Raw genomic sequence first — 20,883 nt, forward strand, 5'->3', positions numbered from 1 at the left:
AAGAGCACCATGCAGGAGAAAACAGACAATTGCCGTGAACCGAATGTATTGGGTCTTCACAGCTGGTTTTCTGCAATGATGAAATCCCTCTCCTTTTAGTAAGAAAAAGTCAGTAACCGAGTGATTAAAACCCAAAGCAACAATTAAAGCCACGGTACAGCAATGGGAGAGGGAAAGGTAAGATCAGAGAAAGGGTCTTTTTTTGGAAGTTTAATAGAAGTTAGCAAATGGGTAAAGAAGAGGAAGCTCTGACGGAAAGGCAGGAGGCAGTGTGACATATCATAAATTCACATCAGGGATGAAAGGAAAGCAGATTGGAGGAAGGCCTGGAAATTAGAAAGGAAGATTAAGAAGGAACGAAGAAAGGCAAGAAGATGCAGAGGTAAGCAAGGGGATGTTCGTGTGCAAACTGGAAAACATCCCTGTGATGCTCCCATCGCATGGTACTGTGGAGGGCAAGGCTTGGAGCTTAGTTCTGCTTAGACACACTGCTCTCCTGTCTGTGGCCAGATGTCTTTCCTAGCGCCAGTCCTGCATTTGTGTGGGCAGTCGAGGTTACCACAAAGGGCGGTGCAACCCCTTGCTTGCTCTGACCTCATTAGTTACTTACCTGGAGCCTTCCCAGTCTTTAGGGGGATTTGTAATCCTGGCAGGTTGTTGCAGGATTATATTCCTGCTGAACTTCTCTTCCAGAAACAGGACTGGCTCCTGCCATTGATTTCAGTCTCTGATAACCAAATTTATAGGAAGGTGTAAGAAATGATTGAAGCAAACACCTAATGAAATACACAGCTAGGAAATGGGAAATCAGGAGCCTGGGACGAGGTTTGTATTTTCATCCTCCGAATTCTGAAAGTGCTGTGAGGCAGCTTTGCAACAGAAAGGAAGAAAGTAGAAAAATTAACTTGGAGACAAGAAAATGAAATTTGGAGCCCACTCAAATTTTTTGCTCCAAGCAGTGGCTCTAAATTTAGATGATGTCATAGTTTTTAATCTCACTTTCCACCAAAGGTTTATTTCCATAGGATTAAGGACAGCCTAGTAGAAATGAAAGCAGATTTATCCTCTCTGTAATATCTCTCTGCGTTGCAATTTGTCCTCCTGTGCATTCTTTCTGGAAACTGCAGTGCAGCCATCATGGCACGAATATATATTTTTTTTTCATATGCAACAAAGGGGTTGTGCCCTAGTTAAGGTCTGAATTTTACCTGGAGAGGAGCATGCCAACCAGTTTAAACTCTGCAACCTCTTGATATAGGTATATTTCTAGACGAGTTATGAAATTAGCATTTACATTCACTCTGTTGGTCATTCTACACCCTGTTGATGTTCCCTAATTTGACCCTAACAGATTAGGCCAGGCCAATCATCGCCAATGTAGGAGCAGTCCCTCACTGGAGTCAGGTTGCCGAGCTTTGACCGAAGGAAATTTTTGGGTGCTGATAGAAATGCACTATAAAGTGTGGAACTGTTAATAGTTCATTTCTTTAGAATGCCATCATGTAGTTAAAGCAGGATAAAGAATGTTTGCTTATTTTTATAGTGCTGACGGTTTAAGCTCAGGATCTTTCACATTCTAGATATGGGCTCTACCACTGAGCTATATATCCCAAGTTCCCCTCCTCCTTTGTGTGTATATATATATATATATATATATATATATATATATATATATATAATTTTAATTTTGAGATAACATCTTACTAAGTTACCCATACTGGTCTTGAACTCAGTCTATAGCTCAGGCAGGGCTTGAACTTGCCATCATCCTTTCTCAGCTTCCTACTGAGAATTCCTGACAGAACTGAGAAGGTCATTCAATAAGACACTTACCTAACATGAAAAGTCCTGAATTTGATCCCTAGTTCCATTTAAAAAAACAAAAAAAGGGAGGGGGGAATTTTTGATAAGAGAAAAAGAATTAACAAGCTTCAAACACACCTGAATTAGGTAGAGTTCTCCAAGAAAACAGGAACCACTGTTGGAAGTAATTTATGTATGTTTATAGGCACATACAGACCCATTTCAAGGAACTGGTTTGTGTAATTGTAGAAACTAACAAGTGTGCAATTTGAAGGCTGGGGTAGCTGCTAATGCTGTAATCTTGAGGCAGAAGCCTGCAGAGAAGCTTAGTTCTGCTTTCAAGGCTATGTGACTAGTTACAGGAGGCCCACTGGATAATTTATTTTACTTAAAATCAACTGGTTGTACATTCAACCCTATCTACAAAATGCTTTTGGCAGCAATGTCTAAGCTAGGGTTTAATTGACTAGCGAGGTACACTCTTAGAAAACTAGCCATTAGAGACCCCGCCCCCATGCAGTTGATACCCAATGTTCAGACTCGAGAATGGCTCGTTATTTCATCATTATTAGCAATAAAGCAAACCACTGGGGCTCACATAATGTTTTTGTTTTACTTTTCCGTGGCATTAAGCAATTCATATGTATATTCTCATAAAAGTTTTCCTCAAAATTATAGTGGTTGGGGAGGGGGTGGGTGTCACACAAATGCATATTTAATGAAGATGAACACTGGCCAAGCAGAGTGCAAGGAGGGGACTCTTCATTCACTGATTTCACAGGCTCTACAGGAAGTTGTGGTTAGCCTTCTATATTTCGAGGTTGGCTTCAGTACAGTAACCTGGGTTCTCCTGTTCAACTGTGTTGTTGGAAGCCTCTGGTGCCAAAATTGATGATTAATGACAATCTCATTACAATTCAACATGGGCAGCAATTCTGAGTCATGCAGCAGAAAGAAGAAATTGAGACATAAGGGGATGGTAGGCGAACAAATGCTACCGAGCCCCAGGGCGCCATCAGGCACTGCACTTCAAGGATCTCACAATCACTCTTGGTTGGAATTCTTATCCTGGTTCTTGTGACAGAAAGCCAGACTGCCAGATCACTTGCAGAATTAACATCACATGACAGCTGGTAACATTTGAGTCCCTGATTCAAGCCTAGGCCTCTCCAAAACCCTAGATCGCTATGAATGATTCTCTTAGTCTACATATACTACTCCATGTCTCGAGAAGTTCATGAAGTTATCCTTCAGACAAGGAGCCATCCTGATTCCCCACCATGTAGCACACTCGCCTCTCAAATACCTGTTGACAACATTCACTTGATATCAGGGTTAGAAGTCTGTGCTGGTCACACAGAGAACACCACCATGAAAGAGCCGCAAGGTTTCCAAGTCATACCTTCAAAGTTTGGACTGGAAATAGAACACAATAGAGTTGTCAGAAGGTATGAGGTCATGGCTTCAGTTCCTGGCACCAAGAAACAAATCATATCTTTAGCTTTTCAGGAGTAGAAAGCCAAGGGGCTTTAAATACTCCAATCTCCCGAGAGAATAGATTCGGTCTAACCAAGCTCAAAGGAAGCAGAAATGTAAACCACACATCAAACTTCTGGATTCCATGTGCCCATGGGGTGGAATGTCCTGTCTTAGCCAGAGGAGGACTAAAGTCACAGCCTGGCCCCATGTTCCCAGCTGGCTCTCCCCTCAGACTGAAATGCCTCTACCCTTCTCTTACTTCTCTTGCCCGAAGGACCTTCCTGGCTTGATTAGCAAGTGCCTATGGCATTCACTTAGTTTTTGTCTACCTTAAAATTTTTCTACAATAGAACCCTCCCCCCCATATAACATGTACCTTGTTTTAATTGCCTCCTCTGATAAGGATGTATTCTTTCAGGAGATGGAGATTTGGGTCTGTTCTTGCTCTGTGGTTGTTTTTTTTTTTTTTTTTTTTTTTTTTTTTGCATAGAACAATGAATGCCTAGCAGGGAGAGAACTCCCACTCAATAAATATTTGTTGAATGAATGAATAAATGAAGAATGAATGAATGAATGAATGAATGAATATCAAACAGGCAGCAAAAAAAGAAGGCAACATTTTCTGTACAAGGCACCTTTACTTCAGGTATTAAAGTAGCAAAATGTCTATTAATTATCTGAAGGTTACTTACTGAGCCTTCAAGCAGGACAAGGACAAGAGGTTATTATCTAGGCTGCCCCATGTAGACACCTACCCATAGCCCCTTAACCTATTTATCTCACTATTTGGACACAGACAAGCATACACAGCTGGCCTGGATTCCAGGTATTTTAACCGGTCTGAAATCTATGGTTGGTTTCCTTTTCCCTAGTCCCTGCCATACATAGGGAGAAAGAAATGTGGTTTGTTTGTTTGTTTGTTTGTTTGTTGTTTATCTCATTAATTTTCTACTGTAAGCACTGGAATTTTGCAACTCATTAATAACACAGGAGCTCAAAATTTCATGGCTAAGATTCTGGTTAAATTAAGATGATTATCTATTTCATACAAGGGAGGATTATTTTTATGGTTGAAAGCAGTCCAACCTCTTAAAGGATAAACTCATGACCCAGATACTACATGTAGTCACTTTATGGTCCACCACTCAACTGAACTGCTCTGTTCAGTCTGGCCCTGGCTTAGAAGCTGCATCTGCTCTGTGTAGGTGACTAAATACATCTTATCCCACCATTTACATGCTGGCTCTATTAAGACCAAACTCGAAATTTTAGAACCACCTATCAACCTCTGACAATCTCATATAATGAGCAGCTTAGAAGCTAAAATTGATGCATCCTTATTCATATTTTAAGACACTGCATAGAATTATTTGCTTAGTTTCAGGGTGTTACAGCTGGTGTGGGAATCATGCATGCCTTCTTCATGACTAATGGTCCTGCTGGGCTGTCTGCTTCGTCGAGTCTTTTTCTAGTCCGTCATTTATCATCGTTCTCCTTAAGCATGTGTATATATTAGTCCTACAAAAGTGAATGACACGAGATAAAAAATGACCTTTTCCAAAATAAAAAGGGCAGCATAAAATCATTTTGAGCACTTCTCCTGTGCCAACATCGACGAGCATAAGAACTTAAGTGTGTGCTTGCGTGCATTTTACGTGGTACGAAGAATGCTCAGAGATAACAACGAGTTGGCAAATTGACCCAGTAATAAAATTTCAGAAGACCATGTGGGGAGAGATCTCCCAGAGGCTCACAGGGAGTACCGCTATTAGGGGGTGTGACCTTGTTGGAGTTGGCATGGCCTTGGTGAACACAGTGTGTTTCTGAGGGTGGGCTTTGAGGTTTCAGATGTTTAATCCAGGCCCAGTGGCACTCTTTCTTCCATGTCTACCTGTGTACCACCATGCCTCCTGCCGTAAAGATGATGAACTAACCATCTGAACTGTATGCTAGCCCCAATTAAATGTTGTCCTTTAGAAGAGTTGCCTCGATCATGGTGTCTCTACACAGCAATGGAATCCATAAGACACTCACCAGATACTCACCAGATAAAAGGCCCATGGCAGGATGTGTGGGTGCTGAGGCTCTTCTATGTCCCTGCTGGAAAGACTCCCTGTAACCCTGAAGTATGAGTGGTTGGGACTCCACTCCAGGAGAGGTAAATATTGTGTATCTTTGTTGTTCTCCTACATTATTTAGGATCATATATTTAGAGAACTTAAATGAAACAGTATACTAATCATAGCTGGGGGAGGGGGTGCAAACAAGGAAAAAAAGAAAACTCCCAAAACTTGACAGAATGCTTTCTATCCTACACGGTCACACGAATGTTGAATCCTAGGTATGAAAGGACCTCTGCTTTATAAAAGCTGGGCCCAAAGGAGGGAAAGGCTCTTTTGAGGCGTCTAATGTTGCTGATGGACCTAAATCTAATTACACAGTCAATTCAATGTGCCCTCAGAGCCCAAGGCTCCTGGTTCATCTACTGAGCTCTGCTGTCTTTCATGTGTGTGAGATGCTATTGCTGCACAGGTGTCTGGCACTGTTTTTAGTAATTTTACTGTCATCATTTCTTTAGTAGTTCATTAAAAGCTTTACCAATCTGAGGATGAGCTACGTTTTATTTTAATTAGTGGTCGAGAAAGATAGCAGAAGCTGTAAGTAACATATTAACGAGTACCCACTATGTGTCACTTGACACATTAGGTTTCAGAGGCAAACATGGTAGGTGGGCATGGTTGTCCCCCATGAGGTTCTGCTGTTCACCACCGTGTTGAAGTGAGTGTTGGCCCCAAATCGTTTTGAAATCATGAGTGAGAAAGAGACTTGGGGATGGGGGGGGGGGGATGTGTTTAAAAGAGCTACAGATTATACTCACATGCAAAATGTAATCAGATGATCCCAAAGTGGCTTCAAGAAGCACCATAATTGGTACATACTTGAGACAAGCAAAAGTAATCCACTTCCTCAAGGCTCTCTAGGAATATCTCCCTTTCCAATAGAAGAATGCCTACAGCCCTGCATCTGCTTCTCCAAGGAAGCTGGCCAGAAGGTGTATTCTTGCATGGAGCAGCAGTTAGACAGCTGCCCTCCCCTCCCCCGCCCCAAGTCAGTCTCTTGGGCATCCATAGGTGCCACTGTTGAAAAAGCTTGTGTCTAGCCCTTGACTTTAGTCATCAAAATGCAACAAAGTAAAATTAACTGCAAGAAAAAGCCAGTGTCCTAGGCCTCTGGGCTCTCATGACTTTTTGGTGGAAGCAACACAAGGGACTTTGAACAGGGTAACAAGAACTGCCATGTTCAAGTCATAACTCGGGTCTTCCCTGCTTCCTTCTTCCGCATCATAGGATGAATGCATGATATCCCTTATTTGGTCTGACTTCATGAGAAAGCTGGCTAGTTATTAAAAGCCTCTTGCTGAAAGCAACCCACTCAGAAGCATCTCAGAACCAAAATAATGAATACACTCAACAAGTGCTATTTTCTGAAGACCCTACAGCCTAAATCCATAGTTGGAGTAAGCTCTCCTTACAGACTACAGATTTAGCCCTCTGAACTGTTATCTAAACATCACAGCCTCCCACCCTGATTGTGAAAATCAGGGTCCAAAGATGATGACCAAGTTTTCCACAGCGGTCCTAGGGTTCTATACAAGCTTATAGTCCACTACAATGTTTTTCTCTTTTTCCCATAAATATGTTTTTAATAATATCTCTATTAGATGAGAATGCTTTCTCATTCACATTCACTTTAAGCAAACAAAATGAAAATTGAGATTTATACAACCATGAAGTCAGAACATAGCTCTTTCTTTTATATAAAAAAATTGATTCACAAATTCCTTTAAACTGTGACACCAAAGCAATCTATTGAGTAGTTTCCCAATGTACAGCACTGCCTTAGACATCCCTCACTGGTTCATTCTTTGATTTATTACATAATTATCAAGAGACTTCTATGGACCAGTGGGATCCTAAGCTCCAGATGCATGGTGTGGACAAATTCCATAGAGCCTGTGTTCTAATATGGTTTTGTTTGAAGATTTCTGGTTTATAGCATCCTTTTAGGAAGGCATTTCTAGAATAAAGAAAGGCACACTCAGATGTCCCACTGTTACTTTTTATCAAATAGAAAAGATCTGCTTTAATGGTCAGGCATTGATTCTCTACCATGACTTCTTTGCCTTTTGGCTTAAATCAACGATTTGCTGTTGTGGCCTACCCAGGACTAGTTACATAATAGTTTGGCTTGTTTTGATCATTAGAAGAATTCACTTGGGGCACTTGGAGTGATGCTTCATTAATGGTAGAGTTCTGCTAACTTTACTACTTATTGACAGACACAGATCTAAGGATCAGCATCATCTACTGCATCTCACGCTCATTATCACTTGGTGTCTGTGAGCTGCCCAACTGCCATTATTTTACATCCCAGCATCAGTGTTCAGTTATAACAGCAACATTTTAATGGTGTAAGGAAGACATCAGTCTCTGTAAGCAAAAGGCTTCACTTAGGCTGTGAGCCAGCCATAATTCCCTTTCTATCTCCAGTCAGGCTGAGGGCTAAGCTGCTCTCTCTCTCTCTCTTTTTTTTTCCTCTATGCTACACACACAGTTGTTTCATGTATAATTTTTCCTAAGTTACGAACCATCCTCCTATAGTTTTTTTTTTTTTTTTTTTTTTCTGAAAATTACACCACGGATAGCAATTCGGACTTGATAGAGAAGTGCAGTGATTTTTTGATTCCACAATGGAAGCAATACAAGGCTTTGATGATAATTATTCCTCTTGTACCTCCCATGATAAAGGAAGTCTTTCAATTGCCCCTTGCAGGTGAAGCTGTGCTGTTTTACCGTTAGCAATGCGATGTCAGATTGATGATTTCTAGGTTACTACTGTGTCATTTGGTTTAAAAATATTCAAAAGAAAAAAATGGAAAGTCTTTCAAAACCAAATACATATACTGCCTCAATGTCGCAGGTATTGAATTTCATGTTCATATTTTTTCTTCCCGGTGGGGGCTGGTGTCTTCTGTTTAAAATTTAATTGTTACTTAGTCACTCCTCAGCTGTGACAGCCAGGGCATATTCAAGTTGCCAACAAATTCATGAGCTACCAGAGACACATTATCAGCATGAATGGCTGCTGCTGGCTGCACAGATTACACTTGGAGGAGGCAGAGCCTGGTGTCTTTAGAAGACAGCACCTGTCTGTCTATGAAGCCCTTGTAGAGCTCACACAGTGGAGACCACCCTTAATTAAGGTTTCCTTCACTGGGTGGAGATGTTGATGACACCCCCTCAGTGATGTTACACCACTTCATAAATGTGTGGACAAAGCTAACTGCACTGATGCCTAACAGGGGAAGGACTTGATGGACTGATAATCACCGTTCTTTCCATCATGTGGGAAAGGGTCCGTGGACGAGTTGAGGCTTCCTAAAGTGGAATTCAATAACCAGAAGGGAGCTTGAGTGTTCTAAACACGGAGAATAACAAGACAGAAAACCAGTGACAGACGCAGTTATCCATGGATAAAAGGAAGCTTGCAAGGGAGGGAGAATCAGAAGAAAGAGATGAAAATCAGTCTATAGGGGACAAGCTAATTTCCAGTGAGGAATGCATTTAAGCAGTCCACAGTTATAGTTACTGGGAGAATTCTCAGCAGAATGTTTGGCGGTGCATGCCTTTGATCCCAGTGCTTGGGAGGCAGAGGCAATGCTTGAACTCTGTGAGTTCAAGACCAGAGTTCCGTATGAGTTCCAGGGAGACCCTGTCTTAGAAAGTGTGGGAGGGGAGGAAGAGGAGAAGGAAAGAATTCTCTTACTGTTATTGATTTATACGTTGTCTGGTGACTTAAAATGAACCAAAGTGTCTTTCATTCATTCCTGTGACAGTCTTTTATCAGGCACCTACACACTGAATATTTTCAGGATTGGATTTGGTTTCGATGTCTTCCTTCATAAAAAGTATAGTTGTTTCACTTGCATTTTCTTAATTTTTCTTCTTTGGGGACCTGGGGCAGGGTATATCTTAAACCTTGTTTCCCAAACACCCACCAGTCTCCTGCTTGGTAAACGTTAGGGCAGACAGTCTCATTTCTACTTTGAATGATATGCTGGATCATTTATGTATTTAGGATACATTCGACATGTATCCTAAAATACAAGTGTGTTAAAATACAAAAGTATCCTTCCATGGACAGATGGAGTCGTAGATTTCCCCTAATGAAGATGATCCAGTGGTATAATAAGTATTCCAGTCAAGGTCAAGTAGAATGCTTCCAAGCCAAAAATGCAGCCATCTGCCTGCTGACCTGGCATTTAGCTAGCAATCTACGCGCAGAAACTGCAGGATTTCTGACAGAGGCCTTAACTAACCTAACGGAAAGTGTGTGGGTCAAAATTCACTTTCAATGAAAAAGCTGCTTTTTGTTCTTTAGCAGGTAAACTACAATGTCACCAGCATTTCAGTCACACTCAGCCCCTAGGGCAGCCTGTTGCCTACAGTAGAGCTAATGCTGTTATCTTCATAAGTAGGGGAAGACGCACAGGGGAGTCACCCTCCTCCCAGAGGAAACAGACACATCCTGAAACCATTGCCTTTGACACCCCTTGAAGCTATTTCCTCAAAATTCCTTGAAATCCAGCAGTGTGCTGGGCTTCATTGACGTGTTGCTTGTAAACACAGCCAGAACACAGGATGCTACTATGCAAGCCCATGCCTGAGCTTCCAGTGTGTGCTAAGGAGTGGTCACTGGAAGGGTCTGGGACAGTTTTGTGCTATCCTCTCTGCTTTTCTCTAGCAACTGCCAACACTGTCCTCTCCATCCCATGTACTGGCCTAAGCTTGGGTTACAAGTGCCTTTCTCTCTCCTGTTCCAAGTGCACTGAGTCATTCCGGCTCCTCCCAAGTATCACATGCTGGTATCTGTCAGGAGAGGTTGCACTGCAGGTTCAGGATGCTAAGAGATGAACGGATCTCCAGAAGCAAGCGTCCCACACCGTAAGCAGCTCCACCCCACCCGTGCAAGCTCAGAAGCTCGCTCTTTAATTGACTTGACCAATGTTTCTTGTTTTGAGGGGAAAAAAAATATTCCCTTCCCTCTATATCTGAAGTCCTCGGGCCCTCTGTAAGCTACAATGCTCAGAAGATGAACATTATGGTAATTGGTAATTGTACAAGCGCTTTGCAAACATCAAGTGCTTCATAAAGTTGAAATGCTACTAAATTCAGTGACAGGTTTACAGGCCTGAAGGCCTGCAGGCTCTCTATGCAGATAGAAACAACAACAACAAAAAATATATTACATTTTTATTATTTTTAAATTCCTGCTGATTTCCTAGTATATCCAAGATGATGACGGCATGTAAGTTTGTTCTCGGTCTTCAGACAAAGCCTTTGAGAAATCTTTCTCCCTGCATCTTTGGTTCCCACAAATGTCACATGGCCCCTGTGACATAGCCACCTCTGACCTTCCTGCAAGGAGCTGATGTCCTCTGGCTGGCCAAGACCTCCCCTTCCTGACCCAGCCTTGTCAGAACTGTTTGTGTTTTCAGTAGGAACTGCACCTAAACTCCTGCTGAACATGTTTCTCTTGTGAGTCCGGTCTGGTGCAAACGTCTAAAAATACTGAGGGGCTTTGGGAAGATTTTAGTTTGAGATTTTTCAAACCACTCTTCTGGACTCCTAAGTCGGTCTCGCAATCAGTTTGGTAGGCTCTTACTCAGAAGTTTTTAGTGCATCAGAGTGCACTGCAGAATTAGAAATGAATATTATTTGTGTCACTTGTTTCAGGGCATGAGTGTGTTTGTGCTTGGGTTTTAAAAATATGAAAACAAAACAAAAACCATTCCTTGAAGTGGTCATAAGTGGTGATGTTCAAAGGATCCTGGAAGCTTGTTGGCGTCGTGCCCTCTCATGCCCTCGTGCAGGGAGTCCCAGGTTTTCCCACAATTGTCTTAAGTAGTCAGCAAGTTAGAAAAGTTACTATACAACTTCAGAAGAGTGCGCTCATCCCTTGCTTTTGGAAAAGTACAGAGGTGATGCCTTCAAGCTGGACTTGGAGAGGAAGGTAGAATCTGACCGGTTCCGGGATGGGGAGGGTGGGAACAAAAATGCAGTTCTGACTTCTTAGTTATGAAACCTCAGGCTCCTGTCCCACTCCAAGCCACGGTTTTTAAATTAAATGAGTGCAGTCACATTTGTCCTACAGAAAGACTTTACTGTCCAGATGGAGCAAGCAAAACCCGAACAAGTCAAAAGAACACTAGGTGCACTCACTGTCTCTAGGCAAAGCCACCTTCAGAGAGAAGACAAGAGGGGCATGCGTTATGTGTGCTTGGCAGGGAGTGAGAGTTGCAGCCTGACACATTGAGGGCTGGCCAGTAGAAGGAGAGAGTCTAAGGAGCCATGGATAGTGAAATTTGTAAAGTCTTAGCTCTGAGTCCCTGGAGGATTTTGTCCAGGAGCTGCGTAGACACAGGAATTACAGAGGCTGCTTTTTAGAAAGACTTACCTAACAGCACTGATTTGGGAGAAGTCAAGGGGTACCTAATTATGGTACTTAACTATGGGAAGAAAGAGGCAAGAACTAGGAAAGTCTTGCTCTCAATCCTCAGGATTGGGTGTGGCATTTGTGGGAACATCAGAGTTACAGAGAGAAAGAGCCAGGCTGTAGGAAGCAGGCGTCCAGGTGACCATAGGTGTCCAGCTAGATGATTCCAGCCAGTCACAGACTAGGGGGGGGGAAACTAGGAGGTGAAGCTCCCTCTCACCCAGGGAGACTGATGTTTGATGAACTCACACTGAGCCAACTCTTGGGAATAAGCAAGCCACTTGCCTGGCAGGTGGTATTCTCTAGTGAGCTTGCTATTCCTCTCCCAGCAGCTCTCTTACAAAGGAGCGCTCCACAGTTAACACCCGGCACAGAGAAGAGGCAGAACATTTATCTCAGAATTTTGTGCTAATTCGGTCTCATCAACTTGTCTTCTGTCTGTAGACCTCACTGAAATTCACCTCAGGCTAACTCATGTTATGAATAGGTGCTGCTGCACCACTTCCTACCAAGCCAAGTTCAGACTCATTAGCCTGAGGCGACACAGCATGAGTCAGCCGGCTTGGTTCACACCACTGGCGCTTACTAGCTATGTGATGGAGGGAGGGGCACCTCTTGAACTCTCTGGACCCTGATCTATAAAATAAGGCTGATACAATGACAATCTCTACTTTGCAGGGGTTGGGTGAGACTTCCACAACTGTACTCAGCATGTGTAACAAGGAGCTTGGGGTGGGGGGCTGTTATTACTCAAGGGCATGAATTGATATTGCTTCCCGGTAACCACCCCACAGCCTTTTCCTTTTTCCATAGAAGAGTCTTACCTAGGTTCTGTCCAAATAGACGCTCTGTGGCCTGGCTGATCCTGTCCCTTTAGGAGCAAAGCGTTCTTACTGCCCCCTCTTTTCTCTGGGCATAGTAAAGTTCAGTTACATACACTCCCAGCAAAATATCTTTGTTTCATCTCAGCTTGGTTTGGAAAGGAAGACCAACACTCAGAGATGAGACTGCTTGCTTTAGTCTTTCAAGAGCTGAGGACAGAGTATTGGGGAGAGAGAGGAAGGAAGAGAGGAAAGAAGGAAGAGGAGGGAAGGAGGGAGGGAGGGAGGGAAGGAGGGAGGGAGGGAGGGAGGGAGGGAGGGAGGGAGGGAGGGAGGGAGGGAGGGAGGGAGGGGGAAGGGAGGGAGAGATGTGTTTGGCTGCAGGCAACAGAGTCCTGGAGTCATTGGCTTCCTCTGCCTCACCACCTAGTATAATAATGCCCATGTTTTTCTATCTTAAATTGTGACTATAAGCATAATATATATAAGTGCCTTTATTCAAGTGAATAGAATGCCCACTGTAGGAAAAATCAGGTGTTTCCCAAATAGATCCAAACTCATTATATTCAGGACCATGCAGTTCAGCTCCAGAGGTCGCCAGCATCAAGATAAGGAGCCAGTGGATCAGGCTTTCATCTCAGGCTTTGCTAGCCATGTGATCTTGAACCAGTCCTTCAAGGACCCGTGTCTTGTGTCTTGTGTCTTGTGTCTGTCAGCTGAAGGGAGCTCCCTCCCTCTTCTTCTGCTAGGAAAGCAACCTCCCAAAGCCCATTCACTCTGCATGCAAGTCTGTGTAAGAACCCTCACATTCTGAAAACCCATGTTTTACATTACCTTCTTCATGGTTTCAAGAGGCTTGGAAATTAGAGCTGGATTTTACAGTTTTTCATCCGAAGCCATACTACAGAGTGGAAGTGTTTCATTCTGTGAAAGTCCGCCCTCTTTTCAGCCAAACTAAAGCTGCTTATTTCGAAAGGAATAACTATTCTTCATGGTTTTATTTGAGCAACAGAAGAAGGCTCCTGTTATCCATTATGTGTTTGAAATCTGTCTTCCAGAACTTAAGGTGTATTTGCCATGTGTTTATCCTTACAAATTCAATAAGATGTAATAGATCTGTTTGATGGCATGTACTGAACAGGTCTGCCTTCTTAGGCTACCAGAAGGTAATTGACACCTTAACTTGATATAATTTGGACACAAAATCATGTATAACTGGGAAAGAATGAGATGACATAAAGTCCAGCATACTTCCCTAAATAGCTGCCTAACTTCAGACATAGCACCCAACATGGCCTGCCTTTACCTTCCTTCTCAAGGAAACAGGAGAGCAAGCAGCCTTGCCTCACTCCTGAGCGGTCCCAGCCTCATCATCTATTCTATGAGGCTCTTTGAGCTGATTGTTACCTTACAAATATATTTTCCCCCAACTTTGCCTCATTCAACAAACTTTTCAGGGACAAATCAGAAACTGTTCACTCCACATCCCCCAGGGGAGCATTTCCAACATTTGGGAAAAGGACTGAAAGACAGCTGTTCCCCACCAGTCAGGCTGGCTGTGGATGGAGACAGACAGCAACAATACTCAGTAGCCTCTCTGCCGTACTATGGACCAGGAGCAACCCTTGATCCTTAGAGGTAGATAAACTGAGGCTCAGAAAAGCTAAGACTAAACTCTGGGGCCAGGACTCTCTTTTTGAAGGGCCACTTCCCTGTCCTCCGCTTTGTAACACTGTACTTCAAAGACACATAGTTTCCATTTGATTTTTGATTTAGCCTAAAATGGCTGTGTTTTCTTCTGATGAATCCTCTTTGAGGAATTTTTGGTTTCGTTTTTCACATTATCTGCTTCCTTCAAATACGTATCACCTTAGCTTCCCTTCTTATCTTTTTAATTATTCCATTTGTTGATGCAAACAAAACTGCACGGGTTCCCTTTCTACCTTCCCACCTGGTTAAGCCAGGCACAGAGCCCCTTCTCCATGGAAGCCCTTGAGACTCGCAGCCATGCTTGTAGAGAAGCCTGTGCTGTGACAGTCAAGGGTACTCTCTGCAGAGAACTGGATGCCTCGGCTCAGCTCACGCACCAACACGCTCTGGGATTCCTGCAGCTGTATCAGGTCCCTGGTTATGATACACGTTGGTCCCTGAGTGGTTAGATCATTTCGTTTTATTTGAGGTCTGGTTGGTAAGCAGAAAAGTCCATTTCTTTATTTGAAATGACTGGTTGCTTGCCTTTCGGGGAAGAGGGGATTAGACTTGATATTAGTCACCATTTGAAGAAGAAAATTGGAGAGTCCGCTAAAAAGTGCTGTGAAGTCTGACTAAATTATCTTGTTTCTATTTTTCTATTGCTTTCTATGTAGCAAATGGTCCATTACTTCTCTATTTCATCTTATCTACATGTTTTTATAAAAGTAATGTCAAAAGGCCGCATAGTACGTAAGAAGGAACAACACTCTAGAACGAGCAAAATTTCCATTTTGCAGCATCGCGGACCCATTTTTCTCTAGCAGTTAGCTCAGATCTCCTTTCACTGGAATGACAGATAAATGGGGTGAGGCTCCTGCTTGAGCCTGGTTTGGTTATTCATTCTCTGCCTCTGCTTTCTCCTCACCTGGACAGCAACTCTAGCAGACAATGCTCCTCTTTTTCTTTAGTCAAAGGCAGAGGAAAGACAGGCTTTTCCTACAAGCTTCTTCTCCACCTGGCATATCAGAAGTTTCTATTCACATAAGAACATGCATTAGCCTGGACTTGCCTGGTTTGTCTGTCTGCTGTTGGGCCTCCTGCAAACAGGAAGGGAAAAGAAGCTGTTGAAAGTTGGATCCATTTCTCTTTCTACTTTATTTTAATCAAAAATAAATTCTTTATATTAAGGGCCTTTAAAAAAATGAAGTTACAACTTTCAAAGGAACACACGCTTTCCCTCCTCTGTGTTAAAGGCACCATACCAGTAAATGAGACCCCTCTTTTAGCTGATAGAGACCCTGACTCCCCAACACACACCCTTCCCTCTCATTGCCTTTTGCCCAGGTGCCTCACCATTTCACAACCACCCTGCAGACACTCCAGACCCTTCTGCCCAGGCAACAACATTCTTACCCTTTGTTTTCAGAGCAACCACAGCTTGGTTGGGTTGATGTTCTTAACTCCGAATGATTGTATTTGGGAGCCACATGCATGTAAGGACGGTTTCTGCCATCCTTATAGACGTTGAATCATCAACCTCCAGCAGACCAGCACTACCCAACACCCCCTACTCCAGGTCTCATTCCCTTGTCTTCAGTGATTTCATAGCATGCCCGGAACTTCCCCAAATCTCCAGCCTTCTGACGTCTCACTCTGAACAACTGAGCTTGCCTCCTACCTCACAGAGAATGCAGAAGAAATTGGGTGCGAACTCTGTCCATAAATCTGTCAAACATCAAAAACAATTGGCTTCTACCCTTTCTCCTGTCTTCTGTAGTCAACCTTCCAACTAAATCTTCTGAAATAACCTTTAAATGGGTAAGTCCTAACCACTTAACAATGATGACATGAATAAAACCCTCCAGTGACTTCACACCCCTTACAGGTCACTGTGCCTTCCCGGTCAAAGGCCTCGGAACATTATCTTATGGACTATTCATCTGTTCTAGCTGTTCAACCTGCTACCTGGCTCCCCCCTCTTTCCCAGTGCAGCTTATAGGTCCCCAGGGGCCACCATTTACCAAACGATGGGTTACTTACTGAGGACTCTGTTCTGGTCCATTTTTTAGCAGCAGCTGATACTGTTGATTGTTGGTGCCTGCCTCATTCTTGTAATGTTCTTTTCTGTGTCCTCCTCAGCTCTGTACTGTTTGGGCATTTCCCACCGATTTTATGGACAGGCATTTCCAGGTTCATCTTCCTTTATAAAAGTATTTCTTTCTTTCTTTGTTTTAAGTAGTGTGTGTGTGTGTGTGTGTGTGTGTGTGTGTGTGTGTGTGTGTTTCAAAAGCACGTGTACCTCATTGCACATGTGGAAATCAAAGGACAACCTACTAGAGTCTGTTCTCTCTCCTCCCTTCATGTGGGTTCTTACACTGAACCCAGGTCATCAAACTTGGTGGTAAACACCTTTATCCACTGAACCATCTCACCGACGGAGGCTTGACTTTCTTTCTTTGTCCTAAATGTCAGCGTCAACTATGCTTCTTTAAAGATTTTCCTTTCTTATTACTCAAGGCTCTGTCTTTTCCTTCTAATCTTGGATTAAAACATGGAAATCAAGATAAGCCCTTCATGTACCCCTCCACCAACCTCTGAGTCCCAGCTGCACTGGGTTGGTGGGGCCCATCGCGCAGGCCCATCGCGCAGGCCCATCGCGCAGGCCCATCACACAGGCGCATCACAGCCATTTTCCAAGCCGATCCCTGGAGTCCTCCTCCAAATCTTCCCTCCATCCTGATATTGAAACAGATGTCCAAGAGTTTTCTGGGTACTCTTCCTCTCATCTGACTGTTATACAAGTTGTCATTTGGCCTTGCTATTGTCATCAGGATAAATAGTTCAGGGTGCTATCATTATCATTATCTGGTTGGCTTTTTTCTTTTAAAGAACAACACAATACTTTCTTTCCCCCCTCCAATGCACTAAAACAAGAAAGTAGTAAAAGTGGGGAAATTATGTAAGTATAAAAGGCTATGCAGGACCAGGAATGTTTTTCAAAAAGAAAAAAAATCACATTCCAGGAAATATTTTGTTGCTGTGGTCGTTGCTGTTGTTTTTCAGACAGAAAGTTAGTAATGGTTACCATTCTTGTCACCCCCTAAAGGTCAGAGTCACTAAATTACACAGAAACACGCAAAGGACCCCAATCTGCATCAAGAATTTCAAAAACCCAAAATGGATTACTGTCTCACCATTGTAAATACATATACCCCTCATATCTGGTGACATTGTAAGTGAATTTTAAAGTTAATATTCTGATCATTAAATCTTGTAAATGAGATGTTTACATTGGGTTTTCAAAAAAAATCTATAGTGTGGACTATAAAAGAGACATGTCTTGTTTTGGTTTTTTGTTTTTTGGGTTTTTCTTTTTTGGTTTTTTTTTTTTTTTTTTTTTTTTTTTTTTTTTTTTGGTTATTTTATTTATTTACATTTTAAATGTTCTCCCTGTTCCCGATTTTCCCTCCACAAACTCCCCATTCAATTCCCCCTTCCCTTTGCCTCTGTGAGGATGTTCCTTTACCCAATCACCCACTCCTGCCTCACTGCCCTAGCAACCTCCTACACTGGGGCATCACTCCTCCACAGGACCACAAGCCTCTCCTCCCACTGATGCCAGATAAGGCCATCCTCTGCTACATTTGCAGCTGGAGCCATGGGTCCCTCCATGTGTACTCTTTGGTTGGTGGTTTAGTCCCTGGGAGCTCTGGGGGATACAGGTTAGTTGATATTGTTCTTCTTGTAGGGTTGCAATCCCCTTTAACTGAAAATATTATCTTTTGCTTTGAGCAAAGAGCACTATACAGCTAGAATAGATATTTGCCCCTATTCTCTTTTAGTCATGACTGTGTATTAGTTAAAAAAAAAAAAAAAAAAAAAAATACACTGCTTCACAAAGCCTTAGAAGAATGAAAAGAGTTTCAATTGTTTGGGAAATAAATGTTACATTTTTGCAAATAATCTCTTATACCATTTTTGAAAGCTCAGTATTCATAGGCACTTTCCCAAATAATATGCTTCCCTCTGCCAGTATACAAAGCACCCTTCGGTTAATACAGACCATGACTAATTGTGACCTGAACAACAGACGACATCAGAGAAAAGGAGCATAAATTATCTCAATATGAGGTGTAAGTGGATCTATCCATTGAACGAAGCCAATTTTCCTGATTCTTCTCCCTGCTGTCATTTTTTTTGTAAGTAATCATTCATTTAAATAGTGCCCAACACAAAAGCTGGAATCATAATTATTGCGGGAGTTATATGGGTTTGGTGGGCAAGCTAGTCTTTCAGCCATAACGTGCAAGCTGAGTCAGCTATTGATCGCTGCACCTTAGAGTGGTGACTCTCAACCCTCCTAATGCTGCAACTCCGTGGTGACCCGCAACCATAAGATTATTTTCGTTGTTACTTCATAACTATAATTTTGCTACTGTTATGGATTGTAATATAATTATTTTTAGAGAGGTTTGCCAAAGGGGTTTTGGCCCACATTTTGAGAGCCTCTGGTTGAGATGGACTATTCCTTAGATAGTTAGATGGCTGCTCAGATCTCTGCTCATAGACAGAAAGTCTCTAGGCTGTAGAACAGCAGCATGAGTAACCCCACCCCACCCCACACACACACACCCAGGTGACAACACATCTCCTCTTTCATTTTTAGTGTAGAGAAAGTAAACAAAAAGACTTCCCTTTTCAGGTAAGCCCCTTTGACACCAAAGGAAACACTGGTAGGTCCCAGAAGAAGGTCTCATTCATCATGAAGGAATATAACTAGGAGCCCCACAGCTGTCCCCAACACCACATCACGAAGCCATGTCGTTGGCTTGATCAAGTCCCACTCAGGGCAGATCTCGCCTAGCTGTCAAAAATTACTTTTGACCCCCTCTCCAGTTACATGTTGGCAGAACATCTTCTTCTGAGAACTGACTTATTCCCTCCCTTTGTTCCCACACTTTTGCCTAGGAAAAGAAAGGAATGTTAAAAGACTGACCACCTGCTCCTGGCAGCTTTACCAAAAAGAAAAAAAAAATCAAAAAGAATTTCACATTTCCTGCCACACACATGATCCTGTGCTTGTGACCACACACAGTCTCCTGAACCATGGATGAAAACAAGAGAAAAGTCTATAGGATACCCTACACAGTGGAATGATCTGTTAAGGTTAAAAAATCCTTGCCTCCTCTGCTGGGTGTCTAAACTGCCCGTATCAGTCATTTTGGTGAATTAAAAAAAATAAATAAAATAAAGATTAGAAAATAGGATAGTTGCAGATTTGAACACTCCAAAGTGACAGTGCCACAGAGTGCAGTGGCATCTCTTGTATTATTGCAGTAGTTTTTATGTTACTAACATTTGAGGAGTATGTTACCTAGCATCTGAGGAGTGCCTTGACAGCTTGCTCACAGAGAAGCAAGACAGGAAAAGGGTGTCATCTTCTCAAGAATAGACAAATATTTACCTGCGTATATGCACATGCATGTGTAGCCTGCCATTTATGAGTCCACAGAAGATATGCTATCTATCCCTAACCCAAGTGATTGAAAATAGATCTCTCAGTGAGAATTTTTGCAGCTCATTTTCAGCTTTATCTGTCTTTTGAAGTAAAGTGACAAGGTGTGTGTTTTAAGCATTGCCTACTTTTGACAAATTGATTGAGTTAATCTTGCACATTCTGGTCGTGGGCAGCTATGTCCTTGAAGGTTGTCTTAGTTGTGGGCATTGATCTTATTGCCCAGGAGCACTGAGTGTGTATCTAAGGTAGTCAAATAATAGCTCAGGAACAGTCAGTAATGCACTTGGTAAGCTTCCAGCTCAGTGGCTTCTGGACCAGAACCTGGTAAGATCAGACATGCCAGCCTTGTTCCAACAATGGATCTCCTCCAAGAGAGAAGGTGGTTGGCAGATTATTACAAAGTATTAAGGATGACTCGTAGAACTGCAGTTTCATCTGTCATCATTGCCTGTCTCCTCCTGGGTGCAAGCAGAGCTGGGAACCCCACCCCCACCCCCACAGCATGATGCCCCATGACACAGCTTCTCCTCCAGAGACAGATTTCCCAGGATGCAATGCAGCTCAGCTTTTAGGACCCTTCAGTGACATGTGTTCTTCTTAAGGGGATTGTGTTTGTTTTATATTCAAAAGTGTGGATTGTTTTTGTTAAGAGGAAAACGATAAATTGGGTAGTCTTCAGAACCTACTGTATTTCTGTCCACGTGAGTACATGCTGGAAGAAAAATCGGACAATTTACAAATTATAATATTAATCTTATAATAAATCGCAATTGTAAAAGATCTCAAACCCTCCATGGCATTGTTTTCTGCACTTGCCTGTCAGTGTGATTCCGGTAAATGAATACATTTCCAGTGTGTCTGAGAAAGGTTCAGAAATTTGTTTAACTCTCACATTTGTGTCCAGGGCTAACCCCCTTCACATCTCTTTGCAACCATTCTGTAGAGGTTTCCCTATTTGGTACTAAGGCAAGCAGCACATCAGCTTCTGAAGTGTGTGTTTAGACTCATAGATAG

At 42.6% G+C, this 20,883-nt stretch overlaps 1 protein-coding gene across 1 annotated transcript in view; it reads left to right on the plus strand.

Annotated features, from left to right (window-relative positions):
* Slc9a9 (solute carrier family 9 member A9) overlaps window positions 1-20,883 on the plus strand; it is a 539,257-nt gene that overhangs the window by 449,843 nt on the left and 68,531 nt on the right. The window lies entirely within an intron of this gene.

Source organism: Arvicanthis niloticus, chromosome 21 (assembly GCF_011762505.2).
Source record: "Arvicanthis niloticus isolate mArvNil1 chromosome 21, mArvNil1.pat.X, whole genome shotgun sequence".
NCBI lineage: Eukaryota > Metazoa > Chordata > Mammalia > Rodentia > Muridae > Arvicanthis > Arvicanthis niloticus.